The sequence below is a fragment of the Hyla sarda genome, chromosome 1 (genome assembly GCF_029499605.1).
Source record: "Hyla sarda isolate aHylSar1 chromosome 1, aHylSar1.hap1, whole genome shotgun sequence".
NCBI classification, from domain to species: Eukaryota; Metazoa; Chordata; class Amphibia; order Anura; family Hylidae; genus Hyla; species Hyla sarda.
Window position 1 is genome coordinate 99,439,829 of NC_079189.1, and position 17,974 is coordinate 99,457,802.

Consider the following 17,974-nt stretch of genomic DNA (forward strand, 5'->3'; position numbering starts at 1 on the left):
TGAATGCTGGAGACGCCACTGATTTCAGATAAGTACAGCACACATCAGATAAGTACAGCACCCACATCAGATAAGTACAGCACACAAATCAGATAAGTACAGCACACACATCAGAGAAGTACAGCACACACAACAGAAAAGTACAGTACACATAAGATACGTAAAGCACACATATCAGATAAGTACAGCACACGCATCAAATAAGCACAGTGCACACAACAGATAAGTACAGTACACACATCAGATAAGTACAGCACACATTTCAGATAAGTACCGCACACATCAGATAAGTACAGCACACACATCAGATAAGTACAGCACACGCATCAAATAAGTACAGTACACACATCAGATAAGTATAGTACACATCAGATAAGTACAGCACACATATCAGATAAGTACAGCGAATCCCCATCAGATAAGTAGAGCACACACATCAGATAAATACAGCACACACAACAGATAAGTACATCACACACATCAGATAAGTACAGCACACACAACATATAAGTACAGCCCATACAACAGATAAGTACAATGCACACATCAGATAAGTACAGTCCACACATCAGATATGTACAGTACACACATCAGATAAGTACAGCACACACATCAGGTACGTACAGCACACACATCAGATAAGTACAGTACACATCAGATAAGTACAGCACACACATCAGATAAGTACAGCACACACATCAGATAAGTACAGCACACACATCAGATATGTACAGTACACACAACAGATAAGTGCAGCACACACATCAGATATGTACAGTACACACAACAGATAAGTAGAGTAAACACATCAGATAAGTACAGCACACGCATCAGATAAGTACAGCACACATTTCAGATAAGTACAGCACACATCAGATAAGTACAGCACACAAATCAGATAAGTACAGCACACACATAAGAGAAGTACAGCACACACAACAGAAAAGTACAGTACACATAAGATACGTAAAGCACACATATCAGATAAGTACAGCACATGCATCAAATAAGCACAGTACACACAACAGATAAGTACAGTACACACATCAGATAAGTACAGCACACATTTCAGATAAGTACAGCAGACATCAGATAAGTACAGCACACACATCAGATAAGTACAGCACACGCATCACATAAGTACAGTACACACATCAGATAAGTATAGTACACATCAGATAAGTACAGCACACACATCAGATAAGTACAGCGAATCCCCATCAGATAAGTAGAGCACACACATCAGATAAATACAGCACACACAACAGATAAGTACAGCACACACATCAGATAAGTAAAGCACACATCAGATAAGTACAGCACACACAACATATAAGTACAGCCCATACAACAGATATGTACAGTACACACATCAGATAAGTACAGCACACACATCAGGTACGTACAGCACACACATCAGATAAGTACAGTACACATCAGATAAGTACAGCACACACATCAGATAAGTACAGCACACACATCAGATAAGTACAGCACACACATCAGATCAGTACAGCACACACATCAAATAAGTACAGTACACACATCAGATAAGTATAGTACACATCAGATAAGTACAGCACACACATCAGATAAGTACAGTACACATATCAGATAAGTACAGCACACACATCAGATACGTACAGCACCGACACATAAAAGGCAAGTAAAGCGTATGCATCAGACGGATGCAGCACACACAACACACTCTTTGCACCCACATCAGACAAGAGCAGAACTAACAACAGTCAAGTGTTGCACACACATCACATATACAGACTGGACACAGCAATATCAACTGGCTCCAGAAAGTTAAACAGATTTGTTAATTACTTCTATTAAAATTTTTTAATCCTTTCAGTACTTATCAGCTGCTGAAGCTGAGTTGTTCTTTTCTGTTAACTGCTCTCTGACGACACCTGTCTTGGGAGCTGTCCAGAGTAGGAGTGAATCCCCATAGCAAACCTCCTATGCTACTGACAGTTCCTGAGATAGACAGAGGTGTCAGCATATAGCACTTTTGTGAGGCAGGAAAGAACAACTCAACTTCAGCAGCTGATAACTATTTGAAGGAATAAGATTCTTTAATAGAAGTAATATACAAATCTGTTTAATTTTCATGAGCCAGTTGATCTAAAAAAAAAAAAAAATTCCTGGAATACTCTGGAATACTTCTTTAAGACACGTCACTGAAATACTTCAACCACACTGCTATGACTGACCTCCAGCAAGCATAACCCTGCAGATACAAAACCCCACCCCTATTGACTAATAAGCCATGCCCCATTAACAGAGACATTAATTACGGGTCCTAGTGCCCAAGAAGTCTAGTGCATTTCTCAGGGCCCTTCTGCAATCTTCTACTTCTAAAGTTAGATTCACATTTGCATATGAACCTCCCTCCATTTGGGGCTAAATAACTAAACAAAAAAAAAAAAAAAAAAAATGCACTGCCTTGTTTTTGTCCCATTAGAATCCAATTACAAAAATTAGAGACACCAGACAGAAACCCATCAGACCCCATAAACATCAATGGGGGTCTCTTGAGATCCATTGGTATCTATCATGCAGCGGACATTCTAGTTGTATTTACTTCTTTTGAACAGAATGTGTGACCGAGGCCTCTGATGGAGATGTAAACCTAGCCTAACAATTCTGTTTGTAAAGGCACGCCTTAGGCTATATATAAATTTACATAGGGCTGCATTATCTCTGCTCAGAGTGAAGTTATGCACACAACGTAGCTGCTTATATTAACTTAATTATAAGTAAACTGAGGGAAAATACTTAGAAAAAAATTGCATTCCGGGCATCCAACTAACCTTAATCTATTCATCAGTATCATTGTAAGAAATGAAAGTATTGCTGCTGGAGCTCTAAATATTCCTATACAATGTGGCTTTCAGTTAAATCTCTTCTAATCTGCTGCACACACTCCTAACAAAGAATCATCACTTTCTTCTAAAATGTATCCTTTCTTTCTGTAATGAATGTATTCCTGTAGTCAACACAGCTGTGGAACAAGGAGATTAGAACTGTCAAGTGGCAGGAATTCTGGCATCTTTCCAGTCTGTGTAATAAAAATGACTTTTCTCCTGAGTTTATATGAAAATAGAAATGATTTGTGCTGTATCTATACATCTATGCTCAGATCAGGTCTGCTCAAAATAACTCAGACACTTTTTTGATAGCAGCTGGTGTCTCAGGTAGTTGCATTAAGACACTACAATATCACAGATCACATTGAGCAATAAAGCAGATAGCAATGCACAAATGGATCTGGAATGGCCCCTTAAGTGAAAATAATCAAATAACAATTTACTTGTGCACACATTTTATGTAGGCACACTATTTCCACTGTACTGCACAAGACACAAAGGAGTCACAAATCAAGTCAAAATGTAAATTTGTAGCTAGACTTTCCTTTACCTCAGGCAAAGACTTATTTTGCTGACTTTGCCTGTTGGTTAACTGAACTCACCGATGTCCGCCATCAACCCTTAAGAGTTAATTGGGTTTGCTAATTGCTCAGTGGAGCTGATCTGGACCGCCAAGGCAAAATCATGGTCCTGATCATCTCAGAGGACAGATGGAGGTCCCTTACCCTGCTACGTTGCACCCAATCAGTGCTCCAAATGTGCAGGCAGCCTCGGCACTGATAAATGCTGTGGCATAGAATTGTTCCGAGCTCCGAGTTTGCAATCAAATAAAATAATGTAACAAAGAAATTGTAGCATAGGACCAGAAAATCTCATCAAAACAAAAAATAATACAGTTAAAAAAGTGTTATCAGGGTTAAAAAAAAAAGGAAATGTTTAAGCAAGATAAAAATTATGGAGGGGAATTTATCAACAGGTTTAAAGCCTTTTTTTTGTATAAAAAAGTCTCAGAAATCTCTCTTGCTGATTTACGAAGTGTAACTTTTCTTTAAAAAAAAAAATAAAAAAAAGTCAATTTGGCCAAGCCCTTAAAATGTCACAAATCTACACCAGTCAAGATCTGGCTTACAAAACTGGCTTCGAAGAGCATTAAAAAAAACAAAAAAAAAAAAACAAATTTTTTTGCGCCATGGGGTAAAAGGTGACAGGAAAGTTATAGAGGAGGAAATCATGCAAAGTGGTGTTTTTTTACTCATATGAGCATAAATGTATCAACCCACTGATAAATATGTTGCAGGATAGCAAAACAAAAGCAAAATATACATTCTAAAGACACACTATGATAAATGTCCCTCATCATTTTTTTTAAATGTAGTCAAATAAAACATTGACCATAGTGTTTGATATATTGTAGAGAACATAGAAAGATATGGGGACGAAGACAATGGCACTCACATCAGGAAATGAACAATCAGAACATTTTTTGATCTGTGTAGGTAATGCATAACAATTCATAACATTATTCGTTTTTTTCACATTGTCACTTACACCAAGTTCATGCATACATCAGTTACTTATCTTTCAATGTAGCTACATTCTTGAGCTGAATTCAGAACAATAAACATGCAAATGTTTTTTTTTGTTTCTATGAAAGTAATGCATAACAATTCATGAAATAAAATGATATTTTTTTTGCATTGTCACTTTTATTCATTTATTGCATAGATCAGTTCCTCATCTTTCTCTGTAATAAATTAACTGAATTCAGAACACAGTATTTTAACAAATATCCATTATTACTATAAACATTTTCTAATTAGGAGCAATTAATGTTGCCAAATCTAAGCTCTGTGAAAGTTATTTTAATTCTATTTTCGCAAACACATTTGAACAACAAATATGACATGCAGACAGTTTTCACAATGTGTTCATTTCAGTGTTTTTATTTGTTCTTTAGAAATATTACAAATAAATGACTTAACTGGTTCATGTTAAAGGGGTACTCCACCCCAAGACATCTTATCTCCTATACAAAGGATAGGGTATAAGATGCCTGATCGCGGGGGTCCCGCCGCTGGGGACCCCCGCAATATAGCATGCGGCACCCACCTGTTTCTTATCCGGAAGCGCTGGAGGGCAAGGGTCGCAACCACGGGAACGGAACTCCGTGACGTCATGACTCCCCCTGTGTGATGTCACGCCCCTTCCCCTCACTGCAAGTCTATGGGAGGGGGCGTGATGGCCATCACGCCCCCTTCCATAGACTTGAATTGAGGGGACGGGGCATGACATCACACAGGGCGGAGTCATGTTGTCACGGAGTTCCGTTCCCGTGGTTGCGACTACCGTTGGACGTGATGCTGGAATATACACACACACATTGGTGGAGATTTATCAAAACCTGTCCAGAGGAAAAGTTGCTGAGTTGCCCATAGCAACCAATCAGATCGCTTCTTTCATTTTTCAGACGCCTATTCAAAAATGAAAGAAGCGATCTGATTGGTTGCTATGGGCAACTGTACCACTCTCCCGCTACACAGGTTTTGATAAATCTCCCCCATTGAGTTTTATATATATAGATTTAGTTTTGCTAGGTTGTTACAAAGTGTTTTGTATGCCTTTCAATTAATCTTGTTTGGTCTGTGGACAACATCTTCAGCTTGCACTACTTGAAGAAGATGCAATATTGCCCTGTTAAATTTAGTTTAAAGGGGTACTCCGGTGAAAAACTTTTATTTATTTATTTATTTATTTTTATCAACTGGTGCCAGAAAGTTAAACAGATTTGTAAATTACTTCTATTAAATTTTTTTTTATCCTTCCTGTACTTATTAGCTGCTGAATACTACAGCGGAAATTCTTTTATTTTTGAAACACAGAGCTGTCTGCTGACATCATGAGCACAGTGCTCTCTGCTGACATCTCTGTCCACTTTAGGAACACTGAAATAAATATGCAGAGCAGAACTGATGACGGGTTGCAAAAAGCTTTCTCTAAAGTATTCCTATATTATGGGGTTAAATATAGTGTAACATACAGTATAAAGCTCATAAACGATTTGACTCTTATGGTTTGTGTAACATAACTGTAAGAGATATAATAATTACAGTAACTAATTAATAGTATGAATCAAGGCCATAAGACTTTATGAAGGAGGTAATACACACTTCAGGCTTTTCACTCCATTAATAGCTTTCATCACAATCTCTTTTTTGAAATTCAGCTAATTAAACTTACAAACTTTGATCTTTGAACGCGCCATAAATCGTTTATTAACTTATAATTTATATACAGTGCAGTAAAATAAAAGAAGCGACAGAACAAGTCCAATCAACATTTAAGTGGGGAAGAAATAAGACAAAAAATCTCTCCTTAACACCTTATTAAATGTTTATGGCTGCTGTATTGGACCATTGATTCCAAAATATCTTTACTGCTCATTGTGCAGAGCAATGGCTTATTTTTCAAGGTCATTGAGACAAAGACATTACCACCCTAGCTCAGGCTATATGATAAACTTCCCTACTGCAAAATTATGTCTTTATGAACAAAAATATTTACCTAAATAAGTATAGCAGGGTAACTTTTTGAATGGATTAGATCCAATTCTTAATGTGTAGATATTACAGTAAACTAAATTCTAATACATACATTGATTAGCTATCTGCGGTCACAATAGCTTATTGAGAAGAAAAATAGAGTGGCATCTGGCACTACAGATCAATTGTAGGAGTGTGCACATACAACAGAAGGCTGCGATAATAAAAATCATGCACAACAATATAAACTGCTGGTGGTGCTCTATTGTAAGGCTGGGTTCACATATATCAGGCGCTTGGCGCAGTTTCCCTCCAGCATGCACCGGAGGGAAACTGATGCTAGAACTAATCCAATTCATTTGGATTGGACAGTTCACAATAATTCAGTGCATACGAAAAGCGGGTATCCCGGCTCAATCCCTGGTCTGGACACTGGGCGCGGAGTGGGTGCAGACCTCACCCGGAGTAATCACAATGAAAGAGAAGAACTCCAACTCATTTCAGGAAGATATGGCTTTATTTACATCAACGAGGCAACAGGTACAGGGAGGAAGTGACGCGTTTCGGCCAGGTGCTGGCATATCTTCCGGAACTGAGCTGGAGTTCTTCTCTTTCATTGACAATAATTCAGTGTTTTTATTTTTATGTTGGGTGGTTGGGCACGCCAGAGAGCACCAGACAGGAGAACATAGCTTGCGGCATTCCCCTGTCCGCTGTGCAAAAACAATGGACACCGGATACAATGCAACTGATGACAACTTGTCTTTAGTTGTGGCATCAGTTGCGTCTAGATTTAGTCTGAATTTACCTATGCAGGATACCGGACATATGTGAACCCAGCCTAAGTGATGGAAGTCCATAATGTAATATCACAGGGGGACATTTATCAATGTTTGCTTATGTATTCCTTTTTTTTTTGTTATTTTTTTCTTACAATTTTTTTTGCTTATGTGCGACTTATTTATCAACTTCAGCCTGTTCATAAATTTCTTTCATGTAAGCAATTTTTCTTTTTTTTTTGCTTTTGTAGTGGCTTTCTCTGCTCCATGTCTGAGCTGGAGTAAATTTAGTAGGTTTTTTCATGTAATGCGACTTTTTTGCGACTTTCGCACTTGATAAATCTCTGACCACTGCAAGTCAAAAATCACTTTTTGCTTTGGTAAGCAAGATTATTATTTTTTGCTTAGGACACTGCACAATCAAAAAGTCGCAGAAAAAAGAGAGTAGTCGCATGCGTGACTTTTTTGCGAAAATTTTAAGTAAAATAAAAAAAACTACTAAATGCTTTGATAAATGTCCCACACAGTTTATTCATGAAATCATCCAGGCACACAGTAAACTGCAAAGGGGAGCATCAATGGAACAACAGAGAGATAGAGTCAGCACACAACAGCTGTTTCTTCATCAGGAACCAAGGAAGTTCTTTTCTTTTTGAATTTCTTTTCTGTCTGACCAAAGTGCTCTCTGCTGACACCTCTGTCCATGTCAGGAACTGTCCAGAGCAGGAGAGGTTTGTTATGGGGATTTGCTCCTGCGCTGGACAGTTCCTGACATGGAAAGAGGTGTCAGCAGAGAGCACTGTGGTCAGACAGAAAATAAATGTAAAAAAAAAGAACTTCTTGTGGAGCATACAGCAGATAATTAGTACTGGAAGGATTAAGATTTTTTTAATAGAAGTAATTTACAAATCTGTTTAACTTTCTGGCACCAGTTGATTTAAAAAAAAAAATGTTTTCTACCGGAGTACCCCTTTAAATAGAAAAAAGTCAAAAATGAAAATTGACTGTGTCTTTAGGTTAAAAGGGATGTGTTTAAACTGTATTTCAGGGTCAACAATAAAAATGCAAAAAGACACAAAAACTCAGACATGAAATATTTATTACCAAATGGAAACATTTAGTATAACACACTTTGACAAGCAGGATTTACCTGGTATTGTCCATCTATTCTATTGAATGTTTTAAAAAAAATTGTTTATGCTTCTGGAATGCATTAATTTTCTCTGCTCATGTATTCTTCCCCTAATTTTATCACTTAAGAATGCCCTCCATAAGTTTTAACATCAACATTGCTGTATTCCTTTGGTCCTCTCATGTGTTCTCTTATATTTGTTTACTTCTATACCGTACATCACTTTTTCCCACACTTTTGTAGTCCTCCTATAGGACTTGTATACGCAATAATTTGATTACTTATAAAGTTCAGTGCAATGTTGTTGCACTCCATTGAATTGACTGATTGAGCATCGGCTCCTACAAGGAATCTTTCTTCTCTGCATTATAGCACACTTTCAGAAGTGGTAATAGCAGAAAGGGGGACATTATGGAATAGTATTGAGCAGTGTCAGGTGTAAATCTAGCATTGGGATGAGATGCAGCACTTAAAACAAGTTGCAACTGCCACTTTGTTTTTTCTGTCTGCTTCTGTCTATTTCCAGCCACTTCTACCCACCCCATTTTCCATAGACTTCTATGAGCAGCTGAAACCTGAACCTTTTATTTTTTTTAAAGTTAATAATGAGTTTCTGATGGAGTAGGGACCAAAAAAGCCTGATTAAGGGGAAATTTTTTTTTTCTCTAATTAGATATCTAAAAAAAAAATTCTATCACTTGTGCAATGAATAGCTTTTTTTTATTCATGGATAAGGCTGAATTATAGTCTATTCTCCACAAGGGTAAAACAACAACATAAAATAATTGTTGTATGTGTCGGGGAAGGCTAGGGGGCAAATACCAAGGTACATTGCAGAATGATGAAAAATGATATTCTATACAAGAGTGGCACATAAATTAAACAAGGAGATTCTATTTTATAATAGTAAACTAAAATCTTTTATTCCTACCAATTTTTTTTATACTGTAGTATGAAAGAATAAAACTGAATCGACCACAATAGAGGTCAACCTTTATAAAACTGTTCTCATCTTGTAAAAAAAAAAAAAATAGCATAATGCATTAATGGGAGCAATATGGCATTTGCAAAGAACAAAGCAAATATGCAGAAAGCTCTTTCTGACACACAACTGTAATGAAACAGAGAAAAACATCAGATTAAAAGCTTTGGAAATACTGTTTTAATATATCAGTTTAGATTGACACGTTTGTTAGCAGAGGGAATTCAGACCGATTTGTGCTAGTTAAAGAGGACAAAAAACATGAAGATTATATAATAAATCTCTTGATGTAAGCCAATAAAGAACTAACATGGCATCAAAAGCCTGACTTATTTATTAACAGTATCTTTATACAATAAAACTGAAATTGCAGTTAAAAATTGTTTTCTACAGTTTTTTTTGCATTATAGATGTACGGCTTACACAGGATATAAGGGAATTTTGAACTCAAAAAAGAAAATTCTGCTGTAGATTGTAAATTGTTTTCTCAAACAAGGACCATAAGGACCAAGCCAATTTTCACCTTAAGAACCAGGCAAATTTTATTTTTGCATTTTTGTTTTTTCCTCCTCGCCTTCTAAAATTCATAACTCTTCTATATTTCCATCTACTGACCCATATAAGGGCTTGTTTTTTGAGTAACCAATTGTACTTTGTAATGAAACCTCTCATTTTACCATAAAATGTATGGCGAACCCCCCCAAAAAAAATTTAGGGAGGAAATTTTTAAGGAAACCACAATTTTGCACATTTTGAAGGGTTTTGTTTTCGCACTGTACAATTTATGGTAAAAATGACATGTGTTCTTTATTCTGTGGGTCAATACAATTAAAATGATACCCATGGCTAGATACTTTTTTATTTTTGTACCGCTTAAAAAAAAATCTAAAACTTTTAGTACCATATCAGTAATCCAAAATCGCCTTATTTTGACCACCTATAACTTTTTCATTTTTCCAGTTTTAGGGCAGTATGAGGGCTCACTTTTTGCACCGTCATCTTAAATTTTTATTTATATCAAATTTGCATATATAAAACGTTTATATATTTATTTATTTATTTTTTTAAATACAATGTAACAAAAAAGCCACATTTTTGGACTTTTGAAATTTTTTTATGTTTACGCCGTTATTAACTTTATTTTTTGATAGTTCGGACATTTACACACGCAGTGATACCAAATATGTTTATAAAAAAGTTTACGCTTTTTGGGGGGTAAAATGGAAAAAACTGACAATTTTCATTTTTATTGGGGGAGGAGATTTTTCACTTTTTTTTTTACTTTTTATTTTTACATTTTTTTACTTTTTTTTTTACACTTTTTTATGTACCCATAGGGGACTATCTATAGCAATCATTTGATTGCTAATAATGTTCAGAGCTATGCATAGGGCATAGCACTGATCAGTATTATCGGCTATATCCTGCTGTGGTCTGCTCCAGAGCAGGAGATGCCAGGAGACAGATGGAGGCCAGTGAGGGGACCTCCGTTCGCTTTTACAGATGATCGGATCGCCACGGCAGAGCTGCGGGCTATCTGATCATCTATTTTATCATGCGCATTACAGATCACGGCATCTGAGGGGTTAATGGCGGATATCTGCGTGATCGCGGATGTCGGGCAATTACCGGCAGGTCCCCGGCTGCTGATAGCAGCCGGAACCTGCCTTGTATGACACAAGCACCTCTCCGATGCTCGCGGTCATACACAGGACATAAATGAACGTCCTGGTGACTGAAGTACCGCCAAACCAGGACGTACATTTACATCCGTGGTCATTAAGGGGTTAAGGATGCAGGGCGTACAGGTACACCCTGATGCATTAAGTGGCTTTAAAGCAAGCGCAGGAGCTGCGCTCGCTTCCATATAGTAAGTGACGGCCACCATCAGTAGCCTCTCACTGCTTATGGGGATCGCCGCCGCCTGAAATTGAACCCTTTAGACGCCATGATCAATGCTGAACATGGCATCTTAAGTGAAAGTTGACAACTGCGGTAGCTCAGAGGAGCTCATCAAACCCCCACAAAATGATCTCAGGGGTTCCGTGAGCTAAAACGGTGGAGTAGGGTCCCCTTTCCTGCCTCCTGCCGCCAGATCGCCAACTTAGCCAGGCTCTCTGTGTAAAGCTATGCCATAGCCATAGAAAAATCCAATCTAATGATTGCATATAAAAGTCCCCAATGGGGTCTTAAAGAGTACCTGTCACCAGTACACAGCCTTCACACCCCTTCTCATAGACATGCGTGTAGGGGCAGTGGCATGACTTTACAAACATGGAATCCCCAAGCACCCATGTTCAGAACACTGCGGTGTCAGCCCGAAGTTCATGTGGGGTCCCAGCGGCTAGACCACCAAGATCAGACATCTTATCCCCTATCTTTTGCATAGGGGATAATATGTCAAGGGGAGGAGTACTCCTTTAAGGCCAAAATGGGATTAAGACATTTTTAAGGGGTTAAGAAATTTTTAAGGGGTTAAGAAATTTAGCTATATGCTATAAATCAAATATTGTTTTTTGAAGGATTACTGTTAAATACCTTAGATTGCCCAAGCAATCCTTGAAAAAATATAGTTTTTTTTCTAAATTTTTATTAAAATGTTAATTAAAATGTCATTTTTCAATATATCTTTATACTGGAGGGAGCTCTATCTTACTGATACATTCAAGCCCCCTGAATAGGCATAGATTTGAAAGATAACATGTTGGCTGTCTGCAACTATTACTATCTATACAGTGACAAATGCAGCACCATTGCCTCAACATAAAACAATCATTGTATATTTTGCTATGTACCTTTTTGGAGTGGTCCACTGTATAGGCAAGTGCAGTTTTCTATATTTTCCTATACAGCTGAAAAGTTGGTATGTCAATATATACCAGCTTGACAAAGGCAAAAGCATAGGCTGTTAAGTGAATGGAGCACTATGAATACATTGACACATACATTAGAAGCTAAATGTTCTCATTCAGCCTGCAGTGACCGTGATATATGTTTAAAGAAAAGTTACCATGACAATTGACATTGGAGATTGGAGATAGTACAACTGGGAGAAATTTGCATAAATATGTTACTGAATACTTAGTCTGCTCATAATATTAGCAATTGTAAAGAAAAAACACAAACCATTATTGTCATTTATGTTGTTCAGACAAGTTTAGATAGGAGCAGGTCTCGTTTCTGAGATCCACTATGACTGTGAGTTATAACTAGGTAAGTGTGCGATAATGCAATTCACTTCTAGGCCAAGTGCCAAATCTGACTGATGCATTTTATAGACTATATAGACTATAATGGAGGGAATCGGTCTATAAAGCAGGGCTGCTGTGCTCTTCACTCAGTTGTAACTCAAGATCATATCAGGACAGAGACCCAATGTCAAAAGTTTATATAAATGACAGAAACACTGTAACCTTGAAAAACTGGGAGAAAAATAAAATAAAATCAACAAAAGACAAACTGATACATTAAACAAAAATTGGATAAAAACCAGGAAAGGGCAGTTATTTTTTTGGCAAAACTAAAGGAGAGAATTTTGCAATAAGGATTATCTTCTGATACAAGAGAATCAGTTGGGTAGGCAAGGATTGAGTGAGTATTGTGCAAAACATTTTATGCTAGGTCTTTATAAGTTAACTGGTGCCAGAAAGTTAAACAGATTTGTAAATTACTTCTATTAAAAAATATTTACCCTTTATGTACTTTTTAGTAGCTGTATGCTACCGAGGAAATTCTGTTCTTTTTGAATTTCTTTTTTTTGTCTTGTCCACAGTGTTCTCTACTGACTCCTCTGTCCATGTCAGGAACTGTCCAGAGCAGCATTGGTTTTTCTATGGGAATTTTCTCCTGCTCTGGACAGTTCCTGATATGGGCATCAGGTGTCAGCAGAGAGAACTGTGGACAAGACAAAAAACAGGAAGGGTAAAGATTTTTTATACAAGTAATTTACAAATCTAATGGAAACCTATAGCTTATGCCTCTAGGACCTCACCAATGGTGCATAATGGTGTGGGCAAAGATAGATATAACAGCGTTTGCTCAGAAATAGTTTTTTAATTCAGAATATAAAATATATATAAATAAGTAAAACAGTAACAAAATATCACATTACGCTGGCACTATCTGATGAAAATCTCACTGGGCCCTAGTGAGATATCCAAAATATAAAAAAGATATGTGAATAAATTAATATTCTAATAAGTCCATAAGTCTGCAGATAAAAAACAAAAATAAAATAAATCCGCAAAAGGTGTGGATAGATTTTTGGGTTTATGGCAAAATAATTGTAACATAAAGTCCATAAAAAAAATAAAAAAATAAATAAATAAAAAAATAAAAAATAAAGTTAATGAATGGATGATACAGAGTATCTCTCACCACTGCTTCTGGCTTGATGAATTGTGATAGATGAGTCGCAGCCTTGTGTTCCTCATGTGCCCCAATAGATGGAGGGGGGCACAAGTTGGTATGTCTCCCTTAGCAGCCCCATAGGCAGGGGGGCGCAAATAGATGTTGCGTACCGTGAGCTCAGATAGCGGAGGAGCATGCAGCAATTTCAGCGCTGGGGACCTCGTTCGCTGGCCGACTTAGCACAGATGGCACTAGTCTGGCACTCCGGCAGGAGTGTCAGTCGGCTCGGATGCGACAACGGGTCTGGTGATGGTGGTACGCCGGGAGCAATGGAAGATCCGGGATTGGCGTCCCACGTGGAAGCAGGAGATGAGGCTATGCGATGCAGTAGATGGTAAAGTTGCAGCCAGGCAGGGCGGAGTAGGACAGATTTAACTCCTCTGTTGCCAAGATGTTTGCAGATGGACACAGTTACCACTACTAGTGCCAGACTAGTGCCATCTGTGCTAAGTCGGCCAGCGAACGAGGTCCCCAGCGCTGAAATTGCTGCATGCTCCTCCGCTATCGGAGCTCACGGTACGCAACATCTATTTGCACCCCCCTGCCTACGGGGCTGCTAAGGGAGACATACCAACTTGTGCCCCCCTCCATCTATTGGGGCACATGAGGAACACAAGGCTGCGACTCATCTATCACAATTCATCAAGCCAGAAGCAGTGGTGAGAGATACGCTGTATCATCCATTCATTAACTTATTTTTTTTTTTTTTTTTTATTTTTTTTTTTAGGGACTTTATGTTACAATTATTTTGCCATAAACCCAAAAATCTATCCACACCTTTTGCGGATTTATTTTATTTTGTTTTTTATCTGCAGACTTATGGACTTATTAGAATATTAATTTATTCACATATCTTTTTTTATATTTTGGATATCTCACTAGGGCCCAGTGAGATTTTCATCAGATAGTGCCAGTGTAATGTGATATTTTGTTACTGTTTTACTTATTTATATATATTTTATATTCTGAATTAAAAAACTATTTCTGAGCAAACGCTGTTATATCTATCTTTGCCCACACCATTATGCACCATTGATGAGGTCCTAGAGGCATAAGCTATAGGTTTCCATTATTTTTCATTATTGTTGCCGGTGGGGTCCGGCTTTAGCTTTAACCGCCTCGGTCCTTCTGTTGTGAGCTGCACCTTATTTTTAAGTAATTTACAAATCTGTTTAACTTTCTAGCACTAGTTTATAAAAAAAAAAAGTTTTACACCAGAGTACTCCTTTAAGATATCACTAGAAACATTTTTGCGAAATTCAAGTCAAAATCGACAGGTAAAAACAGGGCAAAAATAGGTAGGTCTGAATAGGTGAATGGCAGCTTCTAAATGGTTTGAATATCCAGAGATGAAATGGACTTAGAGTCAGGAAATAGAAACGAGAACACCTTATTATAAGGTAGGCAGAAAAAGAAGTGAAATGACTGATAGAGGGGACTACTAAACTATTGCTGCTATATAAAATTATAGCATCTATTATTATCATGATAGGTACTATGACGATTTTTCTTTACTAGTAGTAGTATATTAGTGAATATAAAAAGAAAGAGGGTAATCCTATTTTAAGAAGTTATTGCATAGCCAAAGGATAGGGGGTAATGTGTTTGTTACGCCTAGCGCTCCGGGTCCCCGCTCCTCCCCGGAGCGCTCACGGCGTCTTTCTCCCTGCAGCGCCCCGGTCAGTCCCGCTGACCAGGAGCGCTGCACTGTGTTGGCCGTTGGGGATGCGATTCGCACAGCGGGACGCGCCCGCTCGCGAATCGCATCCCAGGTCACTTACCCGTCCCGGTCCCCTGCTGTCATGTGCTGGCGCGCGCGGCTCCGCTCTCTAGGGCGCGCGCGCGCCAGCTCTCTGAGACTTAAAGGGCCAGTGCACCAATGATTGGTGCCTGGCCCAATTAGCTTAATTGGCTCCCACCTGCTCCCTGCCTTTATCTAGTCTCCTCCCTTGCACTCCCTTGCCGGATCTTGTTGCCTTGTGCCAGTGAAAGCGTTTAGTGTGTCCAAAGCCTGTGTACCTGAACTTCTGCTACCCATCCTGACTACGAACCTTGCCGCCTGCCCCCGACCTTCTGCTACGTCTGACCTTGCTTCTGCCTACTCCCTTGTACCGCGCCTATCTTCAGCAGCCAGAGAGGTGAGCCGTTGCTAGTGGATACGACCTGGTCACTACCGCCGCAGCAAGACCATCCCGCTTTGCGGCGGGCTCTGGTGAAAACCAGTAGTGGCTTAGAACCGGTCCACTAGCACGGTCCACGCCAATCCCTCTCTGGCACAGAGGATCCACTACCTGGAAGCCGAATCGTGACAGTAGATCCGGCCATGGATCCCGCTGAGGTGCCGCTGCCAAGTCTCGCTGATCTTCCCACGGTGGTCGCTCAGCAATCGCAGCAGATTGCCCAACAAGGACAGCAGCTGTCGCAGTTGACCGCCATGTTACAGCAAATTCTGCCTCTGCTACAGCAACAACCATCTCCTCCGCCAGCTCCTGCACCTCCTCCGCAGCGAGTGGCCGCTCCTAACCTCCGCTTGTCCCTGCCGGACAAATTTGATGGGGACTCCAGACTTTGCCGTGGATTTTTGTCTCAGTGTTCCCTGCATATGGAGATGTTGTCAGACTTGTTTCCTACAGAACGGTCTAAGGTGGCGTTCGTAGTAAGTCTTCTTTCAGGAAAGGCCTTGTCTTGGGCCACACCGCTCTGGGACCGCAATGATCCTGCCACAGCCACAGTCCAGTCCTTCTTTGCTGAAGTCCGAAGTGTCTTTGAGGAACCTGCCCGAGCCTCTTCTGCTGAGACTGCCTTGCTGAACCTGGTCCAGGGTAATTCTTCCGTTGGCGAGTACGCCATACAATTCCGTACTTTTGCTTCTGAACTATCCTGGAATAATGAGGCTCTCTGCGCGACCTTTAAAAAAGGCCTATCCAGTCGCATCAAGGATGTGCTGGCCGCACGAGAGATTCCTGCCAACCTCCAAGAACTCATCCATTTGGCTACCCGCATTGACATGCGTTTTTCTGAGCGACACCAAGAGCTCCGCCAGGAAAAAGACTTAGATCTCTGGGCACCTCTCCCACAGCATCCTTTGCAGTCTTCGCCTGGGCCTCCCGCCGAGGAGGCCATGCAAGTGGATCGGTCTCGCCTGACCCAGGAAGAGAGGAATCGCCGTAGAGAAGAAAATCTCTGTCTGTACTGTGCCAGTACTGAGCATTTCTTGGTGGATTGCCCTATCCGTCCTCCACGCCTGGGAAACGCACGCACGCACCCAGCTCACGTGGGTGTGGCATCTTTTGCTTCTAAGTCTTCTTCTCCACGTCTCACGGTGCCCGTGCGGATTTCCTCTACAGCCAACTCCTCCATCTCAGCCGTGGCCTGCTTGGACTCTGGTGCCTCCGGGAATTTTTTGTTGGAGTCCTTTGTTAATAGATTCAGCATCCCGGTGACCCGTCTCGTCAAACCGCTCTACATTTCCGCGGTCAACGGAGCCAGATTGGACTGCACCGTGCGTTACCGCACAGAACCCCTCCTGATGTCTATCGGACCCCACCACGAAAGGATTGAGTTCTTCATTCTCCCCAACTGTACTTCTGAGGTCCTCCTCGGTCTGCCTTGGCTCCGGCTTCATTCCCCCACCATTGATTGGACCACCGGGGAGATCAGGAACTGGGACTCTGCCTGCCACAGGAAGTGCCTCTCCCCCCCTCCCAGTCCCATCAGGCAAGCCTCTGTGCCTCCCCATGGCCCCCGTCCTGGTGTCACACTGCCCCGTGCCAGGCCTCGCCCTCTGCCCTCCCTCCCCATTCCCACTCCTGCTGTACTGCCTGCCGTTGAGGAAACCCTCCATTCTTTCCCGGTGTCCTCATCCCAGGGGAGGCAGTTACCGGACAAAGAGAAGGGGAGACCTAAGGGGGGGGGTACTGTTACGCCTAGCGCTCCGGGTCCCCGCTCCTCCCCGGAGCGCTCACGGCGTCTTTCTCCCTGCAGCGCCCCGGTCAGTCCCGCTGACCAGGAGCGCTGCACTGTGTTGGCCGTTGGGGATGCGATTCGCACAGCGGGACGCGCCCGCTCGCGAATCGCATCCCAGGTCACTTACCCGTCCCGGTCCCCTGCTGTCATGTGCTGGCGCGCGCGGCTCCGCTCTCTAGGGCGCGCGCGCGCCAGCTCTCTGAGACTTAAAGGGCCAGTGCACCAATGATTGGTGCCTGGCCCAATTAGCTTAATTGGCTCCCACCTGCTCCCTGCCTTTATCTAGT

General features: G+C 40.6%; 1 protein-coding gene across 4 annotated transcripts in view; it reads right to left on the reverse strand.

The window, feature by feature from the left end:
- Nucleotides 1-17,974, reverse strand: part of SGCZ (sarcoglycan zeta) — a 1,079,134-nt gene that overhangs the window by 892,721 nt on the left and 168,439 nt on the right. The gene's annotated exons all lie outside the window — the stretch shown is intronic.